Source organism: Triticum aestivum, chromosome 1B (assembly GCF_018294505.1).
Source record: "Triticum aestivum cultivar Chinese Spring chromosome 1B, IWGSC CS RefSeq v2.1, whole genome shotgun sequence".
Taxonomy (NCBI): Eukaryota; Viridiplantae; Streptophyta; class Magnoliopsida; order Poales; family Poaceae; genus Triticum; species Triticum aestivum.
The window spans coordinates 130,382,970-130,391,318 of record NC_057795.1 but is presented as its reverse complement, the minus strand read 5'-3'; positions in this window follow the sequence as shown (position 1 = coordinate 130,391,318).

The window sequence follows — 8,349 nt, the reverse complement described above, 5'->3', positions numbered from 1 at the left end:
TATGCAAACAGGGATGCTCGATTTTAGTGGAACTGCACAAAAAGTCCAACTGGTTCAACATTAGGAGCATGTTTTTTTCCAAACCTTCTTATATCTTATATCTTATATTTACTAATTGGAGGCACCTTTCATGATCTCTCATTAATCCACATCATTAAAATTATTTAAACCGTTAGATTGTAAAATTTACGACCAGGATAAAAGGAAAAGTTGTGTAACGCAGATGATGCCTTCCTATAGAAAAACGCATCTGACACGTCAAAGTCCAACATTATTGAAAAAAAAAGGAAACCGTCATGTACGGAAAAACAAGGAAAGCCCCATGTACAAAATAAAAGGAAAGCCTTGCGTAAAAAAATCCTATATAGAAAAACGAATCTGACAAATAAGGAAAGTTTTTTTAGGGGATAAACAAGGAAAGCTCGATGTACAAATTAAAAGGAAATCCTCGAGTATTAAAACGGCAAGTCTCTACGCATCTGTCACGTCTAGGTCCAACATTAGTGAAAAAACAAGGAAAGCTTCACGTGCAAAATAAAAGGAAATTCTTGCGTAAAAAAATTGTATAGGAAATGAATCTGACACGTCCAAGTACAACGATAGTGGAAAAACAAACAAGGAAAGCTTTATTTAGGGACAGACAAGGAGTATTAGGTGGCCCGGTCATAATTTTTTAATTGGAAAACAACACGTACATAAAAAGCCAAACCTGCACACACGTACAAAGAGTCCTCAATGCCCACGATGAAATTGAGGCCAATACAAAACCACTATTATTCTCCCGTTAGTTGTAAAAAAAGCAGGATGAAAAGTCCGCTACCCCACGCTAGAAAAAGAGTCCGCGTCCAAAATCCAAGAAAAACACACAACAACTGCATATTCCCCTGAAAAAAAACACGTACAATTTTTTTAGGAAACGCGTACAAATCAATGCTCCTGAAGCCTCGCGTTCATAGAGAAAAAAAATCTAGGTCTGAATGCATTTTTTGCAACGATAAGGAAAAAATACGCAAATAGTATTAAAAAATCAAACACAAACACACACACACACACAAAATCTCCCTACCACCTTCCAAATATCACCACTTCCAAGGTCATTAATTTAATATGTGAAATCACCTAAAGTATACATAAGTTGGAAAAAACATATAAAATTTTCAGGCATAAAATATCTTTTTTGAATATAAATCTGTTATTTTTATGTTATAGTATTAAATACGAATATTTCGCAACCACATCCATTAAAATTTTATTTTTAATGGGCTATTTTTTTCCATGTGTTTTCTCTACATTTTAGTTTGGTATAAGATAAATAATTCTAAATTAAGTATAACATGTCTTTTCAAAGTTATAAGGAAGGAGCATTGCACAATGCATGCATTAACAAGAAATAGATATTATGTAAATGATAAGAGTGACGTTATAGTAGTGGTTGCCAATGTATGCCGATCGTAATAAACCAATACAACCATAGATTGCTAACACACACACACACACGCGCGCACGCACACACACCCCATTTGAGGCTCCATGTCAATTCTCACAAAATAAGGCCGAAACAACAGTTAGGTCTCAGTTTCACAAAATAGTAAGCGCAAGTCTTTGTTGGGATTCCACTTGGATATGTCATTTCCATATGTCAACAAAGCGGTTCAGACATATCAAAGAAACAAATGCAAGCCTTTTTTAGATCGTGGTCGTCTTGTCCTTTCAACTCGCGCATACACTCACCGCCAATCCCCTGGCCATGTTCATCTGGCCGTCACGTTTTCTGTAGATTTTGATCTACCGGCTACGTTTGTCTATCCATCAGCGTTTCCTGCAGAGTTGCTTCTGCCGAGTTGTTCCAGCACCAGAGCCCGAAGCCCCACCTATGAATCTTCCTTCGGTAAGATTCCGTGACTAGCTCAAGTGCCAACTCCTTCCTACTCACGACTATATTACAACAAGAATCATCCAAACGCCAGCCCCAAACCTTAACTATGTTAGTATTGATCCATGGAACAGGACCACATATTATTAGTACCGATGACATTCCCTCATGGAAAATATAACATTTAGAAAAGTAAGCCTTAAAGTACATAGTTTATATTTTAGCTTTACATAAATTTTAATTAAATATAAATTTTTCTTGAAAACATGAAACACCAGTGCGCTCTAAATGCTAGCCCGTGCAGGTTGCACGGGTTGATGACTAGTTATATCCAATTGATGGCACTATGAGCTATTCATGACGAAGGTACATGGTTTGCTACTATCTTGCTACTCTTTTTGTACTGTCATTAGATAGTAATACTAGTGGTTTGCATGTGAATTTATTGGCAGGGTGGACCTACATTGGAGGTACAGGACAGGATGAGGGAGTCCTGGATTAGGGGGTATCCGGACAGCTGGACTGTCTGCAACGTCCGAACTATTGAAGCGTGAAGATACAAGACTCAAGACTTCGGTTTCGTGTCTGGATGGGACTCTCCTTGGCGTGGAAGGCAAGCTTGGCGATCCGGATATTGTGTTTCCTTTCTTGTAACTGACTCCATGTAAACCCTAGCCCTCTCCGGTGTCTATATAAATCGGAGAGGTTGGTCCTTAGAAGGCCGATCACAATTACAATCATACCATCATAGGCTAGCTTCTAGGGTTTAGCCTCTACGATCTCGTTGTAGATCTACTCTTGTACTACCCATATCATCAATATTAATCAAGCAGGAAGTAGGGTCTTACCTCCATCGAGAGGGCCCGAACCTGGGTAGACATCTGTTACCATCAGCCTTGACGCACAGATCGGGACCCCCTACCCAAGATCCGCCGGTTTTGACACCGACATTGGTGCTTTCATTGAGAGTTCCTCTGTGTCGTCGCTGTTAGGCTCGATGGCTCCTTCAATCATCATCAATGGCGCTATCCAGGGCGAGACTTTCCTCCCGAGACAGATCTTCGTGTTTGGCGGCTTCGCACTGCGGGCCAATTCGCTTGGCCACCTGGAGCAGATCGATAGCTACGCCCCCGGCCACCAGGTCAGGTTCGGAAACTTGAACTACACAACAGATATTCACGGGGACTTGATCTTCGACGGATTCGGTCCAGCGTCAGAAGCACCGAACAGTCACGATGAGCACGGCTTAGACCTGCTATCATACGATTCTCGGGATATCACCCCGGCAGAAGCCTCGGATCGAAGGACGGAGGGCTGGACCCCGCCCCGCAGGCAGTACCCTCATCGGTGATGGAGCCGAACACAGGCCTCACTTCTGAGGGAGCCTGTGACTCCGGACCCCCGGATTCATATCCGGATGTAGGTTCCAATCCGCGCGTCCCCGAGCCCACCGAGCCTGGTTGGGCTCCGGTGATGGAGTTCACCGCGGAGGACGTCTTTCAGCACTCGCCCTTTGGCGACATGCTGAACTTATTGAAGTCTCTCTCTTTGTCAGGAGACTCTGGGCCGAACTATGTCCGGCTTGAGTGGGAAGCAGACAACGATGGAATTCGTTGCCCAGCCACCACCCACTTCATTGCCACGATCGATGATCTAACCGACGTGCTTGACTTCGACTCCGAAGACATCAACGGCATGGACGACGATGTAGGAGAATTACAGGAGCCACCGCTCATAGGGCGGTGGACGGCCACCTCCTCATACGATATATATATGGTGGACACTCCGAAGGAAACCAATGGCGACGAGGCAATGGAGGATAAGCCCTCGGGGAGAAAAGCAACCATGGGCGTTGTCAGCGCCGCTCCAAGCCCTGCCATGGCAACACCGGCCTCGGAGACGAAAGCAATCCGGATGGTGCCGAAGAGGAATACAGTCCTAATCATCCTACCTTCAAGCTGGCCGGACCGGTCACGATGGGATACCTAGAGAAGGACCACTATACACCCTCTTCCGATGACGAGGTAAGCCTCGACAATGACGAATTCGGCGTACCTGAAGATCCAGTCGAACAAGTTCGCTTCAAGCAAAGGCTCATGGCCACGGCAAGGAGCCTGAAAAGGAGGCAAGAGCAGCTTAAAGCTGACCAAGACTCGCTAACGGATAGGTGGACCAAGGTACTGGCCACCGAAAGGCACGAAGTCGACAGCCCCAATAAAGGGCATACACGGCACAACTAGCTACCTTAACCCAAGCAGGAGAACCCAAGGCGCACACCCCGACGTCCACACATCATTACGGTCCAATACAGTACGAAGGATACGCGAAGAGACACCCTCAAGCGTCGACGTAATGGCAACAAACGTCAAGTTAAGGAAACTGGCGCCAGGTCCAGTAAATACCAGTCAGGTCAACGGACAAAGAGCAGCTCAAGCCTATTCGGCCTGAGCCACACGCTCGATCAACCATGCGAAATTCATGGTACTCCTAGAAGGACGGCGAAGCATACCAATAGAGATTGCAGGATCCTCAATACAAAGTGGCTGGTCGCGCGCCGGAAGCAATAAGGGGAGGCGCCTCATCAAGAACCCCCCCCCCCCCAGAGCATAACAGTACGGCTAATCGCCCAGGATCACATAAACCACATCAAGTCAATTGCAGTACCTCTGGACCTAGTAGTCCGGGGGCTCCATAACACGTAAAGCGCACATGGGTATGAAGCCCCGAATAACATCTCCTAAAAGATGTAAGGCGCAAAGGCCAAGTTTTATTGGCCCACCACTCTAACGGTAGTCTTCGGATCACCCAAAAAACGCTACGCCAAAGAATAAATCTTTGGCACCTTCCCACCATGCGGTAGTTTACCGTATGCCAACGGGATAAACCATGTCGACTAAATTCCACGTGGTAAATTACTTAGGCCATCCATCCGAACACCCATTGAGGAGTCCGCATTACCTCACGATATAACGGCTGGGCCCACCGGGGTCCGATCAAAGACCTTGGGACCAACCACAAGAGGATGCCCAGCTGCTTTCAAACATTTGCCTTTAAAAACTAACGATTGATGCAGAACAGGATTGGCGGCGTGGAATTAGCCCGGACACACAATGGCAGGAACATGCAGGTAGAAGGCACTTCGGATTCATTCTTGATCCACTCACAACCCCCTCTAGTTCGGCCACCACAGGTTCCCCCAAATAACACCTCTTTTCATACATCATACTCATATGCATAGACATATCATCCTAGTAGAATGCATAGACTTAAATAACACTTACCGGCCGTCGTTTATCGCCGACGCTTCTTTGCCGAAAATGACAGCCATGCTTCGAGTTCACCCGGTTACACCACGGGCTTCACAGTACGGCAATAAAGTCCGACCACCTTTTCGGTCGCTCGGCACCCCGAACTTATAGCACTATATGCATCTGCTCCGAATCATGTCTTGGGTCATTGGTTGGGTTTGCCCGGCTCCCATGTCTTGGTACCTTATGTTCTGTTCTGTCGGCTAAGGTAGCGCTGGGAGAACTACTGCGATTGTGTCCCGGTTCATCCGGACGAGCACCTCAGTAGAGAAAGCCGAAAAATGACCGTCATGATGAGACGAGAGCTGGTCAGCTGTTCGAGAGGTTATAAAATCCTTAAAGATTTATTCCGCACAATGCCATTATAAATGCTGAGTGCGACGGATCGGTCTTCTGATCAGGCGCCAATAGAGCCCCTAGTTCGGCCTTCCCAACACTAGGGGCTGCACCGACCATACTCGAATTCCTATGGCTAAGTTAGAGTAATAAATCCCTATAGTCCGATTGCCTGGTTCGCAGAAAGAGACACCTCCTTAAAAGGACCCAACTATGGGATAAAGAGAGTTCAGATATATCCCGAACACCCCCGTATTCTTTTTACGAGGGGGCAGAAGTCGACGACTAGCCAACTCTTAGGATTTGCATACAATAAACAGCCGCACAGGAAAAACATATGTTCAAAAACCAGCAATATATAAAAAACATGCCATTATACCATATTACAAAAAGTTGCACAAATGCCCTCAGGAAAATATAATGTCTTTAGCACACTTGTCTGCCGCAAGGCGGGCCCCTTTCAGTACACTTTCATAGTAAATCTCGGGCTTGAGGTGCTCCTTACCCTCCGGCGGCCCCTCAGTCATCAGCTTCTCCGCGTCAAGCCTCCCCCAATGCACTTTCGCACAGGCAAACGCCATGCGCGTGCCTTCTATACAGACTGATCGCTTGATAGCATCAAGCCGAGGACAGGCGCCCACAATCCGCTTGACGAGTCCAAAGTAACTGCTTGGAATCGGCACCGCAGGGCACAGCCGGACAACTAAGTCCTTCATGGCTAGTTCGGATGCCTGGTGCAGTTCGACTAGCTGTTTCAGCTGATCGATAAATGGCACTGGATAGTTCGGCGCCAGATACTGCGACCAGAAATCCCTCTCTGCAGACTTCTTCTCCTCGGTGCGGTAGAATTGGGCGGCATATGCTGCGAGGAAGATCCGCAAAAGCCCCTGGAAAAATAAAAATTCAGCTTGCCGCTTAGGATTCTTCCCATTATCACATATAAAGAGCTAAGAATACAGAAGGCCTTACTAGCCGCAACTTTCCAGGCCTCCTGCATGTCCCACGCAGAACCTTGGGCTTCTTCCCGAGCACCTTTCGCAGCCTCGAGATCTTGGGCGAGTTCGGATTCTTTCCCTTTTAGACTCTGCTCCAAGCCCTCGCTTTTCTTCACAGCTTCCAGGAGCTCTCACTCAGCTGCGATAACCCTGGCCTCGTGTTTTTCACGAAGCGCCTGTTCGGCCTCAGCCTTCTTGTTGGCATCAGCGAAAGCTTTCTTTAGTGCCTCGTATTCGGCACCGGCTCCTAGAGCATACAATACAAATATTTTTCATTATGCACAACTATTTGTTCATGCCAACTTCAAGACAAATGTTTTCAACATACCTTGCTTGCCTTCCAGTTGCTTCTTTACAAGGCCGGGTTCTTCCTCGGCCCGTGCAAGGTTACGCTTCAGTTTGGACACTTCCGCATTATCAGCGGCCGTCCTCTTGGCAGAAGCCTGTTTTCACATAAAGGGGTATACATCATTCACATAAGCTCCTGCGAAAGTGGAAGATTTGATCCCCTGCCCAGCTCCGCCTTCTCCGCCGGACAGCGTATCAGGGGCTACTACTCCTATTATGACAATTCCTCACAGGTTTCTTAGGAAACATACCTCAAAGGCCTTTATAAGGCCAAAGTGGGACTCGTTCAGCCCGCTCTCGGTGGACTGAATCTTCTCAACCACCGCGCCCATGAGAGTGCGGTGCTCATCAACAATAGATGCGTTCTTCAACCCTATCGGTAGACCGCCGGGAAGCTCTGCTCGAACAGAGGATGCCGGCGGGGTAGGAAGGGCCCCCACCATCGAAGGTGGTTGTCCGCTTGACTCTGGAACCTTAGAGGTCCCAGGGGCCTTATCCGCCCCCATGTGTCTGGCAGCGGGGATATGTCCCCCTGGTTTGGGTCCTGTCAGGACGACACCTCGGTGTCGCGCCTGGACTTTGGGGAACAGGCCCGCGGAGGTGTCTCGCTCGCCAAGGCGTCCGAGCCTGGTGAATCCTCCGACGAGGACTGTCCGGCGCGAGACCTTGCCGGGCTATGCAAAATGCGGCAACAGTTAAGGCCGATAAACCCAAAACAATCCCAGACGTGTACGTGAGTTCAGATTCTGTATACTTATGGCTTCCCCAGGGGCTGGGCCCTGGGATCCCAATCCAGGCTGCTGTCGGCAGCCATGGTGGATGTCTCTGGGAGGGAACCTTTCCCCCTCTTGGGCGATTCGGCCTCCAGGGACGGGGAAGCTGCACGCTTCCTCCCACCTCCAGAGTGAGGCTCGTCTTCCTCTGCTTCTTCCTCTTCGTCCTCTGAAGAGGGAGCATCGCTTGAGTCTCCGGATTTTGCATCTGATGCCTCGCAGCTACAGATGCCACTCCGGGTCTTCTTGACCTTCTTGGAGGCCTCCTTCTTTGGCGCCTCGTAAGGCACGGGGACCAGCATCTTCGACAAAAGGGGTCCGGCCGGTTCCTCCGGCAATGGGGCCATACAATGTATCCACTCCACTTTCTTTATCCATCCCTGAGGTCGCGATGAAACAAGATTAGGATGTCTCCCTCATGACACAAAGCGTGGCCGTGACTAACCGAGCTTGGAGAATGGGATAATTGATACCCATGGTCCTCGGCGGGGCTCGGCCACGATTTGCCGGACTTGAAGAGCACCTTCCAGATATCCTTGTGGGAGGATCATAAAGCTCCTGAAGGGTTTGGTGCTTGGCTGGGTCGAACTCCCACAGAGTACAAGCCCGGTGCTGAAAGGGGAGAACCAGGCGAACTAGCATCACCTGGACTACATCGACGAGTTTGACATCCCTATTGACCACACCCTTAATAAGCGTCTAGAGCAGTGACAGCT